This window comes from Dermacentor silvarum, chromosome 2, assembly GCF_013339745.2.
Source record: "Dermacentor silvarum isolate Dsil-2018 chromosome 2, BIME_Dsil_1.4, whole genome shotgun sequence".
NCBI lineage: Eukaryota > Metazoa > Arthropoda > Arachnida > Ixodida > Ixodidae > Dermacentor > Dermacentor silvarum.
In genome coordinates this window covers 93510142-93530141 of record NC_051155.1, presented here as the reverse complement: position 1 = coordinate 93530141, position 20000 = coordinate 93510142, and the positions used below count along the sequence as shown (strand labels likewise).

The 20000-nt window shown below is 50.0% G+C and overlaps 1 protein-coding gene across 1 annotated transcript in view; it reads left to right on the top strand.

Annotated features, from left to right (window-relative positions):
• Positions 1 to 20000, top strand: part of LOC119441035 (uncharacterized) — a 97026-nt gene that overhangs the window by 5357 nt on the left and 71669 nt on the right. The gene's annotated exons all lie outside the window — the stretch shown is intronic.

Below are 20000 nucleotides of genomic sequence, written 5' to 3'. Positions count from 1 at the left end.
TTCCTCCACCGTGTTTCTGAATATGCTATAACTAACAAATAATGTCTGAAGGACCAAACACGCTGAGCGCGATATGCGTGGAGCCTCATACAGCACTCATATAGATCCCTGAAATGTTGTTTCTAAAAGTCGAGAATACCAGCTACACACACTGGTGCGTATAATTAGATACGTAGCAAGTTATACGTAAATATGCAGAGATACAAGGGATCTTCGTGTGCAAAGTGAATTCGTGGCACAATACGTCCACTTCCGAGAGAAGTTGCACCTGTGCTGGAGAGGTTGTGTTACTTTCAAAGATGACATCCCTTAACGGAGGAAAGCAAAAAGAAAAAAAAATGCAGTTTTCTCAAACGACAGCTTAACACCGCCTGTTGTCTTCGTCCTCGCTACCATTCAGGTTCACTTGGAATGCACAGTTCTCTTTAATTCCCGATATCTAAGTAACCGGACGATCCATAGTAGAATTCCTAGATCTATCTATCTATCTATCTATCTATCTATCTATCTATCTATCTATCTATCTATCTATCTATCTATCTATCTATCTATCTATCTATCTATCTATCTATCTATCTATCTATCTATCTATCTATCTATCTATCTATCTATCTATCTATCTATCTATCTATCTATCTATCTATCTATCTATCTATCTATCTATCTATCTATCTATCTATCTATCTATCTATCTATCTATCTATCTATCTATCTATCTATCTATCTATCTATCTATCTATCTATCTATCTAGCCATATACATTCAATTCAATTTTATTTTCCCATCTAACAGTGCAGATGGAGGAGCTCTAGTAAAAAAGCTGCGCCAGGACAGCTTGACGAGTCTACAAACCTAATGTTCAGCAGGGGGGCAGTACTGGAACTTGTACAATTTTAAAACATAGATAAGTACACCAATGAATCGCCAAAGAATACACAAAGCAGCAATATGTACACGTAAGTAAACTTAAGCCATGTAATTTAAATATATGCTATCAAGTTCTTGGCGAGACCAGGAAAACAAATCTAAGTTAATGAGAGCATGCATAGCCATTAAGAAGAGACGGAAGAGTATAGTGAAAACGTTCTTTTCCAAGATTAAGTTGAGGTTTTGGTATTATCCATTCCATTCCACGCCATGTCTTGTTCGACACCCTAATGTTTTTTTTCTTAGTTTTGCTAATTTCCTGTGGTTGGTTATATGATTTCTAATTGCCAATTTAAAGAAGACACTAAGGTTATATTTATAGAGGTTATATACTTTAATCACTCTGGAATGACCAAATAAAGCTGCGCTCGGATGTCTGTATGACGAATTATACACATGTCGGAGGTACCATATATGTATGTATATATATCTTATAGACCCTGGCGGCGCGGCTAGACTTCATCGAATTATACAAGTGCACTTAACGTCGCATGCACAAATAGCGTCAAAATGAACGATTTCAATTATTGTTTTAGTGTTTAAAGTAGTCGGTAATATCTTTTCGTTTCTTGTTCTTGAAGCGTGACTCAACCACCGTGAGGTGAAATGCGCCGACATGTTTAAACGCTGCTTCTGCGCGACCGGCATAATTGTACCTCCACGGACGGGAAGAGCATCGACCGCTACAAGATAAAAATACACTTTCATACAACAGCTTTGCACCTACAGGGAAGCAGTAGCATCGTCTGCTGAATTTCTTGCCTTTTAAAACTTTTAGTAACCTTTTCAAAATGGTACAGCGCACCAAGAAAAGGAAGAAACAGCTGAGCCGGCCAAAAGAAGGAACACAGCGCTGACTTCCAACTGGTTTTATTAGTAGATTGCACGAAATCTATAGCCACAAGAAAGCTTCACACAATACCATAAATATACGTCACAAAACCAGTTTGAAAATGAAATACAAACTCGCCCAATAATCAACACTAGTGGGCTTCATTTTAGTAACCGCTGCGCACATGAGGGGGCGCCGGTGGGGGTTAGGTGGTGTCCAAAACTGAAGGACCGAAGGCGGCAACGGCTGAAAAGCGCGGAGCTCAGCGCTTACACGTGCCATCCAAAGTGATGCCAGAAGTGTGCGGTAATGGTAATTATGAACTACTCATGGCTGACTGAACGTAATAATCCGAAGCATTTTTGACATTGTAATTCTAAAGACTTTTCACGCCGGCAAGCGCAGCTGTTTTTCATCCAATTTCAGGCAAATGACATACTTGGTGGAGGACGGCGGGAAAGTTCGAAATCGCGGACCAGAGTACAAAATTTCTATATAATGTTGTCACCTCCTTGGTGATATTTGTGCCAAGGTAGCACGAATAAAAAACAGGGAAAGCTGCTGGAGAAAATTGAGTTCGGAAGCATGAATTACGCTGTGTTGCAAGACATATTTGCAAGGAGAGCTAACAGTTTCCTAAAAAAAAAAAAAAAACTAACTATACCGAAGTTCGCTTGGCGTGGGTGAACTAGTTACTGCTGCGCGGAGAAAGTAAGCCGAATGGGTGTAATAATATTGTTACGGGGAAAAGAGAAGCACGAAATATGTTCACAGGATATTTACAAGGACTGTAGCTACTGACAAGATGGTAGTTAGCTTACGAAGTATAAGAGTGTCTTGGAACTAATCTTAAGCGCCTTCTTCATCAGCCTGTCACATGAGCCCCGGCGGCTGAAGCACAGACCCGGTTCTGGTTAGGAGGCGGTTGAAGCGAGGCTGAGCCACGGTGGAGTCAACAGGGGCGATTTTGTAGGTGGCGTCAGTTACTTGAAGCAAGACGCGGTAAGGGCCGGAGTATAGGTAACTTCTGCGAGATGCCAAAGCGTCGCGACGGTGACCAAAGGAGAACCAGGGCGCCCGATGTGTAGTGGGCGTCACGATGGCGGGCGTCATATAAGCGCCGCTGATGTTCATGTGAGTCCACAAGTCGACGTTGGGCAATATGACGCGCCTTTTGTGCCTTGAGTATTGCTTCACGGGAGTACTCCGATGTGAATTCAGACTAGCACGCAAAACTGTGTCGTAAGGTAACGTAGGATCGCGGCCAAACACGAGGAAGAATGGAGAGAAACCTGCGGTATCGCGACGAAAATTATGGGCAAAGGTATCGAACGACAGTGGAATGTATGTCCCAGTGGCGATGGTCAGCGGAGACATACATGGACATCATGTCAATAAGAGTTCTGTTGAAGCGATCGGTTAGGCCGTTCGTTTGTTAGGTGGTAAGAAGTAGCAAGTTTGTGTTTAGTCGAGCACTAGCGTAGAATGTCATTGACAACTTTAGAAAGATAGAAAGTAGCTGCCTTGGTCGGCGAGGAGCCGTCGTAGGGGCATGGTGGTGAAGGATGACATTCTCTAGGAGGAAATCCGCAACATCGGTTGCACAGCTTGTCGGAAGAGACCGTGTGATTGTGTGTTGGGTCGCGAGGTCTGTTGCTACAGCAATCCACTTATTTCCAGAAAAATACGTAGGAAAAGGGCCTAAAGGATCAACACCTACATAGAAGAATGGTTCTGATGGTACGTCAAGTGGTTGAAGGTGGCCAGCAGGAAGTGTGGTCGGCGTCTTTTCGTCGTTGACAAAGATCACAGACAGCAATATAACGGCAGAAACGCTGACGAACGCCGTCATAAGTCCGTGACACGCCAAGGTGACCGGCAGTCGGCACATCATGAAGCTGAGAGAAAACAGTCAGACGCAGATGCGCAGGAACAACAAAGAGTCGGTCAGGGCCGTCAGGGCGCATGTTACAGCGGCACAATGTGCCATCTTGAAGTTCACACATGCGAAGGAAAGGGTCGGGCGTGGCAAACGTTCTTTTTTTTTTCAATCATTTGTTTAACTCTCACTTATTAGCCGTACCTAGGTTCTGTATGAATGCATCTGTTGACGTTTCACGTCAACTGATGCCTTAATATGGCTAGCATAGAACGCCGCTTGCTAAAACAGCATGTAACGAAAACATGTAACCCTAATACCGCTTATCTCGTTACAACCGTACAACCCATGCGCCTTACTTTGGTATCGTTCTGTAAAAGAAAGAAAAAATGTCACTAATCCATCATGCATCTGTCGCGTGCGCAGATGGCGCCGTCGTCGCACCACGGATTGCGCAATCGGGAGCTAAATGTAGCTTTGCGCACGGTGTTCAGAGAGGCGTAGCTCAGCAGCCCGCTTCTCTATCAGAGGGAGTGTGGTCGCATTTAAAAACGCCCACTCTTCCATAGCAATTTGTCGCGTGTCACCGATCTCGGGGGCGGGAAGTGTTATGAGAGATGGGGCTGGAAAGACGCATGGCAGCACAGCAAACAGATTTTAATTGTACGCATACTCAAAAGCTCAAAATAAAGCTCACTCAGACTAAAACACATTGAAGGAATAAATACTATAGCAAATGTACAACCTAATGAATAATCACTAATGATGTCCCTATTTCCGCCAACGTTAGTCCATGGCGTTTTCCCCGCGAAAGTCAGGCAACCCTAGCCTACGGCTGCGACGCTACGAGAGAGGATCGTTCTTACAGACTTTCGTCGTCGCACGTATCTTCCCGGTGCGAAGCTTGTCGTATCTTCCTCAAAGTCGGAACTCTCGTCGACTCCGTAAACGTTGCTGCCTTGATGTCGGCCAGTCAACTCGTTCGTCTCAGATACCGGTGTCCTGAACTCCGTCGGTGACGTGGCACCTCGGCCCAACAGGTTAGGCCTAACGCCGGGATACGCCGCAACTTATTCTGTGAGTGCCGACGTGGCGTCCCGGGGACCATCGAACGCGATGGTCTGTCGATGGAGTGCCCGGCCCTGCCGTGAGAGGCTGCAGCCAGTCCAAGGAGCCTCACTCGAACTTCGCCGAGGTCGAAGGCCGCACCCTGGAGTGCCAGCGTCACGGACTCGACCGAACCTCCAAGGCTCCCGTCGCCAGTGCGATGCTGGCGATGCGACCTCAATTTCTGGCCCAGAGCCAAGTCGATAATCACAGTTCAGCGTCTCTTCACCCTCGATTGCGGTTCGGGTCACGCGCCTCGAGGTCTCGTGCCGTTCGGAACGCTCCGTTGTGAGGTGCCTCCGAGACTCCCACGTCCACTTCGCCAGTCGCCCGACAGATGGCAACACCTGTCTGGCGTTCTCCCCTGCTTTCCCGCCTTTAGTTTGGAGTGGAGAGCTGAGAGAGAGTCTGCCCCGCTGCCATGGAGGACTGTTGTGTTAAGTCGCGCTGGCGCGCGTTAGCCCTTGTATTGTTCTGTATGCCTTGCCAACATTAATAAAGACGTCGACCTGCGTCGACGTTACTGCCTTCATGCCCAGCCTCAAGCATCTCGCCTCAGCCCCGCCCTCACATTTGGCGCAGTCGACAAAGAATCTCGCCTCGCCGTTCGCTCACGCCGTGCCGCCGCTCCCGCCAAGCCCGCTTAGTAGCCGCCATTGTCTACCTCCCTGCTCCCGCCAAGTAAGCGCCATGCCGGGATTGAATTGGGCCGAAGTCGACGCTGCCACCGTCGCATGCTTCAGCACTGAGTTTCTGCAAACTGAGCTCATTCGCCGCGGAATCGATGCTACCGGGTCAAGAGACGATCTGATTCAACGTTTGACAGCGTGCCTGGAGGAAGATCGTGCAGCGATCCCGAAACAAGCACCGAGACCGGCCTCAGCGCCAGTTTCCTCGACCAGCGCGCAGTTCCCTGCCTCGCACCTTACTCCGACGGTTTATCAAGCAATTCCAGATGCAACCTCGCAAGTGTATGCGCCCGCCTCGTACGTCCCACCGCCACCGTTGTCCTACCCCACGCCGCCGCTCGTTTGCGACGCCGCAGCCGTGCCAACGCAAGTTTTTTCGCCGCCACAGGAACCGCAGCCTTTTGTAACTACACCCGGCTTTGTAACGGCTCCGCGGTACCCCCAGCCACCATTTGGAATGCCATTTTCGCCAATGTCGCCGCAGTATCAGGCCGCGTCCTTGCCACAGCTGCAAGTGACAACCATGCCCGACGTATCGTCTACCCTGCCATTGTTCGAGAACTGCCACAAGCAAAGTGCGCGTTTGTGGATTCAGGAGATTGAACGAACACAGCAACTAACTTCGTGGTCGCCAGAAACAACCCGCCTCATCGCCGCAAGCAAGTTGAGAGGCACTGCGAAAAACTGGCACCTGACTCTTGGCGCGCAGTTCCCGACTTGGGATACGTGGCGTAAAGCTTTCCTGGACGCATTTGCCGACGAGCTGACTCTACTGCAATGGCAGCAGCAAATTATGTCCCATGTACAGTCCAGCTCTCAGTCACTTCGTGACTATGCCTATGCAAAGCTTCGAGTAATCGAGAAATGTCCAGCGCCACTGACGGAGCCTCAGAAGGTGGAATATCTCCTGCACGGCATTCAGTGCGCGGGAACTGCAACAAGCATAGCAGCGCAACGCCCATCGTCAGTAACCAGCTTCATTGATATATGCACCCAACTTGACAGGGCTATGCAACATATGCAGATCGCAAGCAACCTGGCTGATTGTCCTGAGCAGACTCTTCGCAGTCAAAATAACGGGACTACGCCTTCCAGACAAGTCTCTTCTGCGTCGTTAATGCCTTCAACGGCACCTCCAACAGTCAGTTTCAAGAAAAGCCGTGTGCCCCCGTCCCGCCCTGCCAGTCCTCCACATAGCCGTCGCATAGCAGATCTGCCGCCTGCTGAACAGGAAGCTCGGTACTCGGCTCTGTCACAGCGTTATGGTGTCCCTGCATTTCGCCCAGGACAGTCATTGAGCGAAGCTGTTTGCTTCAAGTGTCACGAAAAGGGCCACCTAGCATCAAAGTGCCCAACAAAGCAAGAGACTGTCACACAGCAGTCAGCCACAGCTTCAACATCACTTCATGCAGCAGCCCCTGCATTGCACACAAGCCCTTTGGACGACGTCCATGGCTCCCATCTGGAGTGTTCCTTCTTTACAGCTGACATTGCACTCTCGGGCTCCTACGATGCCTTCCCAGACACAGGGTCCAAGATAACTATAGTGACCAAGTCTGCAATCAAGAATCTTCCACTGATGCCCTGGACACGTGAGCCCTTAGCGGTTGTTGGTGGATCAAGTGTGCATCCCGAAGGCACAGTCTGCCTGAAGATTACAGTGGGCCCCATAACGGCTCTAGTGGAAGCGGCTGTGATCAGCAATAATGTCTTGCCAGTGATACTGGGTGAAGATTGGTTTCGTGCCAGCAATACAAGACTTGTGTTCGAGCCTCCAAATCCAGCTGAAATCCACCATCTGGCCTCTGGTACAGTCATTCATGCACACCAGAAGCTGTATCCACGTGCCTCATGCGCAGTAATTCTTCGGCAGTCTTTCCTAGCTCAATGTACTGAAGTACCATGTTCAGGCGGTCTCCAAGAAGCACCTCTCCCAGGAATGGAGCCCCTTTGGAAGCCTTTGTGCAAAATCCAGCCAGAACAAGCCACTGTTGCACCAGAAGGTACAGTAGCCATAACCATTCATCCTGACCTTCCACCCGCTTTTGTCGCAAAGGACCTATCAGAGAGACAGCAAGTAGCTCTGGCTACGGCCCTTTCAGATCATCATCTCACATTTGCTCGTGATGAGGATGACATCGGCCATTTCAAAGGTGTGGAACATTGCATAGACTTAGTGCCCGATGCCGTGCCGTACAGCAGAAGTCCATATCGATACTGTGCAGATGACCGCCAGTTCTTGGATAAACAAACAGCAAAGCTCTTGCATCAAGGCATCATCCTGCCTGCCATTGGGCCATGGGCCTTTCCAGTGATTGTTGTGTCCAGAGGACAGAAAAAACGTCTGTGTGTCAACTACGTCCCACTTAACAAAGTCACCGTCAATGTTGTACATCCTTTGCCCCATGCTGATGATATCATGCAAGACGCCGCCGGAGCATCATATTTTGCATGTTTGGACCTGAAATCTGCCTACTGGCAAGTCAGCCTGCGTCCTGCAGATTATGTCAAGACAGCCTTCATCACACACAGTGGGACATACATGTGGACACGTATGCCCTTTGGACTCAAAAATGCTCCTTCAGCATTTCAACGCGCCATGCAGCTCATCCTACAAGACCTTCAACCTCCTATAAAGTCGGGCGTCAGAGTCTACTTGGATGACATTCTCGTGTTTGCGTCCACCTTTGAAGACTTTTTGCAACTGATCAACAGTGTACTTGAGCGTATACAGCAACACGGCTTGAAAGTGTGGCTTGACAAGTGCCGGTTTGGTCTTTCCTCCATCAGTTTCTTGGGTTTCATTTTGTGTCGTGAGGGAAAGCTGCCAGACCCAGCTAAAGTTAGTGCCATGTTGCGCATTCGAAAACCTCAGACCCAGAAGGAACTGTTGTCTTGGGTGCAAACTGCCAATTTCTATCGCCGCTTCATCAAGAATTTTTCCAAGATAGTGGCGCCCCTCTTCTCCTTGGTCAAGGCGCCAATGTGGTGCTGGGATTCCTCATGTGAAGAAGCTTTCCAGATAGTCCGTGCCGCTCTTACTGAAGCCCCTCTCCTAGGCCATTTTCTTGAGGACGCCCTAACAACGGTCGCCACCGATGCGTCTGCTACCGCCTTAGGTGCGGTGCTGTCTCAACTTCAGAATGGCCGTGAAGTAGTCATAGAATATGCCAGTCGGGCACTCACCCCCGATGAAAAGAAACTCCACAGCAACGTCTGGGAGTGCATAGCAGTACACTGGGCAGTGACACAACGGTTTCGCCATTACCTTTTGGGGAAAAAGTTTCGCCTTCTCACGGACAACTGGACGGTTGCCTGTCTCACTGCTAACGTTCGACCTTCACGGCGCTTCACATCCATGCTTATGGACTTGATTGAGTTTGAGTTCACAGTGGAGCACAGGTCTGGCCGGCAAAATGTGGTTGCTGATCACCTTTCACGTTTGTCACTCGGTGTCTTCTGTGACAGGCGTTCATTAGCCGCATTGCAGCAAGAAGATCCACAGTGTACAGCAGCACGTCAGCACATGGCTGCAGGCCCTTCAGACGAGCTAGTGGACATAGACGGAGTTTTATACAAGCAGTCATCTACAGGACTTGCCGCTATATTTGTTCCTGCAAAGATGCGACCAGCCATTCTCCATTCCATGCATGACTGTGCAGGCTACCTAGGCACTGACCGCACCCTGCGTAAACTGGCAGACCGGTACTGGTGGCCAGGACTGGCTGCTGACGTGAAAGAATATGTTTCGTCATGCCAAACATGCCAAATGTATAATCGTCCTACGTCAAAGAATGTTGGTCTTTTGGGACTCATGCCTACATCCGATGTACCCTTTTCAATCATTGCGATTGACCACATCATGATGCCTCCCACAGAGACTGCTCACTACATCCTGAATGTCATAGACTTTACAACACGGTATATTGTACCTGCTGCTGTTCGCTCCACAAGTGCAAAAGAAGTCATCGAACACTTGCATCGTGTCTTTTATCGTTTTGGTTCGCCTGACCACTGCCTCTCGGATCACGGTGCTGCTTTTGAATCTACTCAATTTGTCCGCTTCATGCACCTCCACGGGGTTGAGATACACTACTCTGCAGCATATAGAGCAGAAGGCAATGGACTGGTCGAGCGCAGCAACGGCTCATTGTTATCTGTCCTCCGCAAGGCCTCCCCAGAAAATCAGCCATCATGGGTAACTAAGTTAGAGGAAGCAGCATTTGCTGTAAACACCACACTCAATACAAGCACTGGCTTCAGTCCATTTGAGCTACTCTACGGGTACATCCCAAGGCTACCAGCGGAACGCTACCGGCCAGTGAGCAACTCCTCGCTCACAGAGCGTCTTCTGGATGTCCAAGCACATCGTACTGAGGCCATGGCTAACTGCGAAGACGCTCAAGATCGCAGGAAGCTCATCTATGACAGAATGCATCGTCCGCATACATTCAGTGTTGGTGATTTTGTGTGGGTCCGTCGCCAACAACCTGTGCTTCAAGGGCTTGAGAAACTGTCCCCTCGCTTCAGAGGCATCTACCGCCTAGCAGAACGTCTTACGCCTGCCACATTTAGGGCCATCCAGGTTTCAAGTCCGTCCACCAGGCACTCTGCTCAGCCAAGAACAGTGCACGTTTCACAACTGAAACGTTATGTGCCGCCACTGCCTGTGAAGTGCCTGGAAGACACAGCGTCAACTTTGCCTTCGTCCTCTGAACAAGATTCGCCTTCGTGCCCTCAGCAGTGCGAACCGCCCAGCCTACAGCAATCAACCAGCAGTGTGTCACGTAGCTCAGAAACTGCAGCTGCTTTGCCGCTGAACGCTCAGCGCCCAGTCAGACAGCGCAAACCGCCCACCGATCTTCAGGACTATGAAGTGGACTTTTGAAAGTGCTGTGCTTGTGCCTGTTGCAATTTCTTTAGAGTTTGTCATCGCAATTTTGACTTTAATCCATGTAAAACATTTATTGCCTTGCCTCGTCTGTTGCTATTTGCCTGTCATATGCCTCTGTTTTCCTGCCTCGCCATTCTTGCCTAGTATTGCCATACATTGCCTGTTGTCCATGTCTATCTAGCATTTTCTCCCCTTTGCCGAGCCTTAGTTGACCATTGTAATCAAAGAGGACTTTGATCATAAAAGTGGGGCCGGATGTGAGGTGCCTCCGAGACTCCCACGTCCACTTCGCCAGTCGCCCGACAGATGGCAACACCTGTCTGGCGTTGTCCCCTGCTTTCCCGCCTTTAGTTTGGAGTGGAGAGCTGAGAGAGAGTCTGCCCCGCTGCCATGGAGGACTGTTGTGTTAAGTCGCGCTGGCGCGCGTTAGCCCTTGTATTGTTCTGTATGCCTTGCCAACATTAATAAAGACGTCGACCTGCGTCGACGTTACTGCCTTCATGCCCAGCCTCAAGCATCTCGCCTCAGCCCCGCCCTCACACCGTGTACATCGTCCTCTTCTTCTTTTCTCGCGCCGTATGTCTCTTACTCATGGCACAATTATAATCCTTCAAAATCAAATCTGTGCTCATCAGGAAGGAGTTAGAGGGGCAATTTGTTGCAGAAATTTGACGGTTGCCCGGCTATGGCGCCCACGCAGTCGACACATATAGAGTCGAAATAGCGTCAAGAGACATCGGCAGCACAACGGAGGGATACCCAACCACCTCTGACCACGGCGGGACGTGTCCCTCCCCACAGGGAGCGCAAGCACAGGTGCCGCGGATTCCACCGGCTCAGGGCAATCTCTAGCGCCATGAGTAAGAAATGGAGGGACGGGGGGGTCATTTAGACTGTAGTGACCAGACACCCTCCGCAGAAAAAAAAAAAAAAAAAAACGGCGCCACTGCGAATATACGAGCGAGCGTGATTGCAAAATTAGACCGTGAGACCCCAACTATAGCTCTCACCTAAGTTAAGCATGTACGCATGTGTGACTAAATGTAAGTTGTGCATTTGGTTATGCCATATCTGTACCACATTGCCCATATACCCTCTGCAGCACATGCAAGACGTTTCACGTACCCCACCACGGCTGCGTCTCTGATACAGCCTAACTAATTTCGATGTCTATCTAGCTCGTGCGCTTATACGGCGCACGCCTGTAACATGCTTTAGCATATCCTAATCCACAGCTCGAGAGGGTCAAACAAAGAACGCCGCTGTTTTTTTATCTTTCAGCCCGGCAACAAGCTCAAGGACGACCCCGTGCTGAAAATGCATGACAAACTGCGTGTAAGCCACCATTGTCTCACAGTGCGAACGCCTCTTTTAGTTACAGTAAACGCCGTGACTGTGCGCTTTCAGTCGACGAAGCGAAACCTGTTCTGCTTCGTGTGCCGCATCTCCACTAATCCTCATTGGAATCACCTGCAGAACGATGCGGACATCCTCACGATGAACGAACACACAACGCTGTGTATATGCTTTAGTGTCTTTTATGTCCGTGTTGTGCTATGTTTTCTGCAGCAAACTAGAAAAGTATATACCAACAAGGCCTCATAACTACCTTCACATGTGCACCAGTGAGAAAAAGTATACGGACCACAGGGTCAGGCGCGGATCCAGGGGGGATGTCCGGATGTCCTGACCCCCCCCCCCCCCTCAGATTTCTGCATCGCCCCCCCCCCCCCCCCCCCCCTGCTGACACGGGGACGGCCCTGTCGCAAAAAAATATGGCCACCAGCATTTTTCAAAAGTATTTTTCGCGAATACCAGTGGTAGCAGCCATGTAGAAGTAAAGCTAGCTCGCTCACAAGCTTAGTTATATTCCGTAGGGGTGTGGTGTCGCGAAGTTGCCGTAGTTATTGTTTCTCATGAACACCTTGGACCTCCTGGCGCCGGCCGTGCCTTACTCGTCCCGTCGGTGGCGTCGAATGAACGAGGGGACGTCCCTTTTGCCAAGCACGCCGATGTCCGCGCGAGCGCCTTCGCGCCTGATCAACTTAGTTCCCCATTGGGGTGTCATCGGTTGCCTCATTTGCTGTCATCGGTTCCGCGACCAACCTGCTTAATGAAAGAGATCTCTCGCTGAAGTGTTCATATATATATATAACAACTAACAGCCTAACTAAGAACTACGCATAGACAACTTTTTTTTTTAACTGTAGCACTCATTGTGATCACAGTTACACGTTGACAATATCCAGTACGAGCACAGTACCGTTCGTACGCTACAAGTTTTTCATTGTAACTTCGCAGTTTTATTGTCGTACATTAAGCATAGGAGGCTCAAGCCCACCGGATCCGTTTATCTGAGTGGGCGTTCTCGCGGAGCGGGGCGAAGCCTCGAGCATGGGCTGCGAAATGGGGGAGCGTGACGTCAGCGGCCAACGCCAGCGCGCGGGCCTAGGATGGCGTCGCGTGGTTAGAGAAATGGGAGCAGATGCGCGCCTTGTGTAAAAGGATGACGTCGCGTGGGAAACAAAACATGAAGACGCTGGCTCGCGCTCACGGCTACTACGCTACATCGTTCTTCTTGTAGGTGGCGTCGTGAGTCTTCACACGCGGTGATTCGCATATCGTAAACAACTAGCGTAGTGGTTGCCGCGTTGAAACGAAGGTGTCTCAGCCGAACACAAAGAATCTTCTTAAGGAAATCAAGGTGTCCCAACAGAACTCCAAAGCCGGACCCGTGCTTACGCATTTATAACGAACCTGCGACAGACCATCCCAAATTTTATTTTAAGAAACAATACAGGCTGATATACCGGGTGTTCAAAATTAAGCTTTATGGTTTTCTTAAAATTAGGCACTGGGAGGCACGTGAAGACCACCTGCGCAAATAAGTTGTGTGGCCAGGGGGACACAAAGTGAGATAATTATCGCTGTCAGCAACCGAATTAACTAAAATTGAATAATTAACTTTTTATTGACTGCAGTAAGTGTGTATGTTTGTATTCAAAAGTTAGAGGCAGTCGTGTTTCTGCACAGTTTCACTTGGAAGAATTCGTCTAGCATGTCTATGCTCCGATATATCCAACTCCAAATTTTAATTGTCGTTCGCATGATTACGCATGCAAGAGAGTGAGGATCAGCGCAAAGCTCCTCCCTGATGTGACGCGGCTGTTGGGTGCAGCGTTTAGTCTGACAACGCGGCGGAGGCATTGGCAAAGATAATAACTGCCCCCCTTCCCCTCACGGCTGGCGAAAAAAAAAAATCGAAGAACCCGTAACCGCTGTCGTAACACGCGACCGCGCAGCCTGTAAAGATGGCGGCAGCTGCCATGCCGAGATAATGGCGCGAGCGGAGAAGCCGGAGGCCAGTGCGCGTGCGTAATGGTGACTAGACGACCGGGCATGGTCCTTGTTTGGGCTACGCAAATAAAGTGACTGCTGATTTACAAGTATTGTAAGCTTTATTGAAATCAAAAGCAACAACTGCACCATCAACAGCAGAAACCTTTTTAGCTATGCTAACGAATATTTCATACTGCCGCTTTAACTTTGGTGTTGTCATGCACAAATCTCATGACAACACTTCACCCATCAAGATGTCAATGCCCTAAAAATGTCCAAAATGCCTCCCTTCCACAGCAACGCAAAGCATAAACCGCTCTCGCGTCGAGTCGATAACTCTGCGCAGTGCAATTGAAATTTGGAGTCGGATATCTCGGAGCACGAACACGCTAGAATAATTCTTCCGACTGATACTGTGTAGAAACACGACAGCCTCTAGGTTTTCAATACTGTGAGCGCATTTTGCGCATATCGTCGTCGTCATCTGTACAAACGACTCATCATCTTGTGTGAGCGCTATTTGTGCATATCGTCGTCGTCATCTGTACATACGACACATCATCATCTTTTGTCTCGTGCGGTGCTTCGTCTCTGACTCGGGCGACTGCTCGGAAATAAAGGCATCGCATCGGTCAACGTCTCACAAGTGGTGGAGGTGCTGGGTAGGTGAAGGAGAGCGACCAGAGGAGGTTGTGTACGGTCCGGGAACGGAGGAATCTGGTCCAGGTGTCCTGTCTCGCTCAAAGTTGGCGTAGCCGCGCCTGTCACCTGGGTGACGCCCGGGAACGTAGTAATCCAACCTAGGTGCGCTGTCTCGCTCAAAGGTAGCATAGCCCCGTCGTTCATCCTGCTGACGCCGACGGCAGTAGCGAGAAATGTGGCCGCGAATACCGCAGTAGAAACAAACCGGGCGCGACGACCGCCACGGAGAGTAGTACGGCTGCGCCGGTATGTGTCGTCAGTGTTTCGCCTGCCACATCTTCCGCGTATTGTACGCCCGCAGAAGGCCACACTGGTGCTATTAAGGCCACCTTGAGTGCAGATCTCAATCCGGCCCAGACCAATGCACTCCTCACCATTTTAATGAAGCATGAAGCTTGTTTTGACGTTTCTTCGCGAGGCCTGGGTCAGACCACTGTAACTACTCATCGAATTGAAACAGACGGCTCTCGCATCATTCGCCGTCGCCCGTACCGTGTGTCACCTTCGGAGCGAAAAGTTATAGAAGAACAAGTGAACGACATGCTGACACGCAACATTATAAGGCCTTCAGCAAGCCCTTGGTCTTCTCCTGTTGTGCTTGTTAAAAAAAAAGGATGGTTCTGTGCGCTTTTGCATCGATTATAGGGCGCTCAACAAAATTACCCGTAAGGATGTTTATCCAATGCCTCGTATTGACGATGCTTTGGATACCTTACAAGGTGCCGAGTATTTCTCGAGCCTCGACTTGCGCTCCGGATATTGGCAGATTCCCATGCATGAGCCAGATAAAGAAAAGACTGCGTTTGCTACACCTGATGGCCTTTTTGAATTTAACGTGATGCCTTTTGGATTGTGCAATGCACCAGCTACGTTTGAACGTATGATAGATACAGTACTCCGTGGCTTAAAATGGAAGACCTGCCTTTGTTACTTGGACGACATTGTCATCTTTTCGTCGAGTTTCTCCCAGCACCTACAACGTCTAGACCAAGTTCTCGCGTGTCTAGCAAAAGCTGGTCTCCAACTCAATACTAAAAAGTGTCGCTTTGCAAGCCGAAGCATTAAAGTATTGGGCCACGTCGTCAGTAAGCATGGCATCCAGCCTGATCCCGATAAAATCGCTGCAGTACTGCAATTTCCGCCACCAACCGCTCTTAAAGAACTCCGCAGCTTTCTAGGACTGGCGTCCTACTTCCGCCGCTTTGTCCGTGACTTCGCCACCATCGCCGCTCCTCTACACAAACTTCTGACTTCGAGCGCGTCCTTTGTGTGGTCGAACGACTGTGAAGCCGCCTTCCAGACCCTCAAACGAGTTCTCACGTCAGGGCCCGTGCTCCGTCATTTCGATGCAACGGCCCCGACTATTCTACACACTGATGCCAGTGGGCATGGAATTGGCGCTGTCCTGCTGCAGCGGAATCAGAAGTCCGAAGAGCAAGTCGTGGCTTATGCAAGTCGTGCTCTTTCTCCTGCTGAGCGCAACTACACGATTACAGAACAGGAATGCCTCGCCATCGTGTGGTCAATACAAAAATTTCGTCCCTATCTCTACGGCCGCCATTTCACAGTTGTGACCGACCATCATGCTCTCTGTTGGTTGTCGTCCCTGAAAAACTTGTCTGGACGCCTCGGCCGTTGGGTACTGCGCTTACAGGAATATGACTTCACTGTCACGTATAAGTCCGGCAAACAACATCAAGATGCCGACGCTTTGTCGCGCTGCCCGCTGTCCCCAAACGCCCATGCTTCACCTTCGGTATGCACGTCACCATCTAGCCACACGTCTCAGCGCACGCCCAGTAGCCCGGGACAGTCAGTTGCCTCAGTTGACTTTCTCCCGTCTACTGACCTCGTCTCACTCCAACGTACTGACCCATACTGCCGTACGCTGATCGACCGACTTACTGGCTTGGCACGACCCCCCAACAGTCGCTTAAGACGACAACTTTCGCGTTTTAAGCTTCAAGGTGGAGCGTTATTTCGATCAATCTACCATCCTTCCGGTAACCGGTGGGTGCCAGTAATACCTCGCTCACTTCGACTCCAAGTATTGGAAGCATTTCGCGACGACGCGACGGCTGGCCACTTGGGCTTTCATAAGACCTACGACCGCATCAAAACGCGTTGTTTCTGGCCGGGCCTTTCCACCTCAGTCGACAAATACGTTGGCTCCTGCGCATCATGCCAACACAGAAAACGCTCGACATCCCTTCCAGCCGGTCCTCTGCAGCCTCTACCATGCCCGTACACCCCCTTCGAAATTGTGGGCATAGACTTGTATAGACCCCTCCCACTCACGCCCGCTGGTCACCGCTGGATCGTTACCGCAGTGGATCATCTAACGCGCTACGCTGAGACAGCGGCTCTTCGCTCTGGTACTGCCTCCGAAGTCGCCGAGTTTTTCGTGCACGGAATCGTTTTGCGCCACGGCGCACCTCGTGTCCTCCTGAGTGACCGTGGCAAGACGTTCCTATCGCATGTCCTCCGTGAAGTCCTTCAGGCCTCGGACACCATCCATAAGACCACATCATCGTACCATCCGCAAACAAATGGTCTTACGGAGCGTTTTCATCGAACTTTGTCTGACATGATGTCAATGTATGTTCGACCCGATCACACCAACTGGAACACCATCCTACCTTTTGTGACGTTTGCGTATAATACTGCCGTCCAACGTACAACCAATTACAGTCCCTTCTTCCTGGTGTACGGTCGTGCGCCGTCTTTCGTCTTGGACACTACACTCCTTTCAGCACCTGCTGCTCCATCCGCGTCTCTTCCTGAGGAATTTGCCGCTCGCCTCTCCCGGTGCCGTGAACTTGCCCGCGCCAACACCGCTATACCATTCAGGACAAAAGGAAAATTCGCTATGATGCGACGCGTCGCGTTGCTTCGTTCCGCCCAGGCGACGAAGTTCTTTTGTGGAGACCTGTTCGCGCACCGGGGCTCTGTGAAAAATTTCTCCACAGATATCTCGGCCCCTACACCGTTTTGCAACGAACTTCGGCCGTTAACTACAGCGTCACTCCTGTCAGCTCAGCTACTGACCGCCGCCGCCGCACTACGGAAATCGTTCACGTATCTCGCCTGAAACCCTACATTCGCCGTACCTACCCTTTCTAGTTTGCGGTCTTGCTGACCGCTTTCCTGAAGGGGGGAAGTTAGTGTGAGCGCATTTTGCGCATATCGTCGTCGTCATCTCCACAAACGACTCATCATCTTGTGTGAGCGCTATTTGTGCAAATCGTCGTCGTCATCTGTACATACGACTCATCATCATCTTTTGTCTCGTGCGGTGCTTCGTCTCTGACTCGGGCGACTGCTCGGAAATAAAGGCATCGCATTGGTCAACGTCTCACAATACAAACATACCCACTTACTGCAGTCGACAAAAATAATTGTTCAATTTTAGTTAATTGGGCTGCTCACAGCGATAATTATCATCTCACTTTGTGCCCCCCTGGCCACATAACTTATTTGCACAGGTGATCTTCGCGTGCCTCCCAGTGCCTAATTTTAAGAAAACCATAAAGCTTAGTTTTGAACAACCTGCATGATCAGGCACAGCCGCCAAGCACATGGCTGTATTGGGTAACGTCCTTTTCCTATAAGCACGGAGAAACCGTACCTGGCTTCGCTACAGGTCTTCTTCCTCTTTCTGGGGTTTTACGTGCCAAAACCAGTTCTGATTATGAGACACGCCGTAGTGGAGGGCCCCGGATTAATTTTGACCACCTGGGGTTCTTTAACGCGCACTACAACGCAAGCACACGGGCGTTTTTGCATTTCGCCTACATAGAAATGCGGCCGCCGCGGCCAGGATGCGATCGCGCGATCTCGTGCTCAGCAGCGCAATGCCTGAACTGACTGAGCCACCACGGCGGGCTAGATGGCGCGAGGTAACACTCGTTTTCATGATGACAGTGGCGGCCGGGGAATAAAAACAGCGCGAACTTCTTGGCAATAAATACAAAAAAAGAAGAAAAAAAAAGTGATTTGCCCTCTCAAGCCTTGTAGGCTACAGGTGCTGCTCTAGCCGTATAAAACGCGGGTTTATCGTGAGCAGAAACGGTGAATTTCGGTAAATGATAAAGGCTACTATCATCATCATCATCATCATCATCGACAGAAGCTGACCCCCCCCTCAGAAAAAACCTGGATCCGCCCCTGCACAGGGTCACCGAAAAAAAAGGGAATTTCTTCTAATTAACATGCATAAGCTGAAATTGACGAATACACTGGAAAGTTGGCCATCCCAAGTTTGGACTGCAGTCCTCAATTTCAAGTTCACAGGCAGCTGAAAAAATCGGCTATATCGCGCAATCCCTGGTCCGCATACTTTTGCTCTTTCATTGGTAGGCGCCATCACTAAGAGAGCGTCATGGGGTAGGGTGCGGGGGTACGGGATTAGGGGTACTAAGCCACGGAAAGCTCACCCAATGCTCTATTCATACATTGCGGTGCATGTGATGTAGCTGGGAAACGAAACTATGAGCGAATGGTGATACATCAACAGCTCCGTCGAAGGTGGTCGAACACTGCATTAGTATTGCATTATTGTAATAAGTCAAATAATACTAGCATACAAAAAGATGCATTGTATATCTCATATGCTATTCTTGCGTAAGTTATAAAAGAAGTCGCAGCTTCGCCCGAAAGGCGGAGCATCGATTGTGGTGGCAAATTATTAGACAGCTATACGAAGTAACGATGCTAGTTTTATTGGCCGTATAAACTTGTAAAAATTTGCTTACTTACTAAATTAACAAGCATGGTGTCAAGTGCGCACAGGGAAACATGAACACATCTCACTCGATGACTGCGGACACTCGCTGTCAAAATGCTGGCGGGAGGAAGCGTGGCGGGGAGCGAATCGACCTTCGTGCTATCTCGCTTCAACGCGAACTAAGCGGCGAGAACCCAGCGCGCACGACGCCATTGGCCCTCGGCGCACCTAGACTCGCTACTCATCGCAAGATAAGGTCGTGCCATACCATGGCCATACGCAGCCGCCGCCAGAGAGGATGTCCTCCCTAAAGTTGCTTTGCGCGCGATCCACGACTTGCTCCTGTGCGCGCGCGGGATCGAGCCGCCATTCTCGGCTCATCCTCGTACCATTTCACGCGCACACACAGCATGCAGCGCGTGGCCACGATATTATCGACGCGGACGACGACGGTGGAAATGCGCCTGGAGTGTCCAGGTAACTTTTATCGCCACAAAACGAAGTCATTTGTGGTTCGAGACCCTGTATCTGCGGCTGCGGATTATCACCGTCTGTAGACCGGAATTTTCAGTGCTTGTAGGCGTCGGGCACTCTTTGGCGGTGTCTGCGGTTATAAGCGCAACGGCCGCGACAGCGCGCAGCCTGCTTTTATCGCGTTCTTGCCGGCAGTGTTTTCTCGCCAGAAAATGACATTTTTGCGACGTCAGTAAACACACAGTCCCTGCACTTGCCGCGCAGCCGACCAGTGGTGACATTAGGTCAAGATTGAGGGCGCTTGCTATAAATGAGGCTGCGATTATGCTCTATATATACCATAATGGAGGGCCCGACCCACGTATGCGAATCGTTTATTCTTCGTGGCTGTGGGCGTTGGCGCTGACAACTAGTAGATAATGTGCTATGAC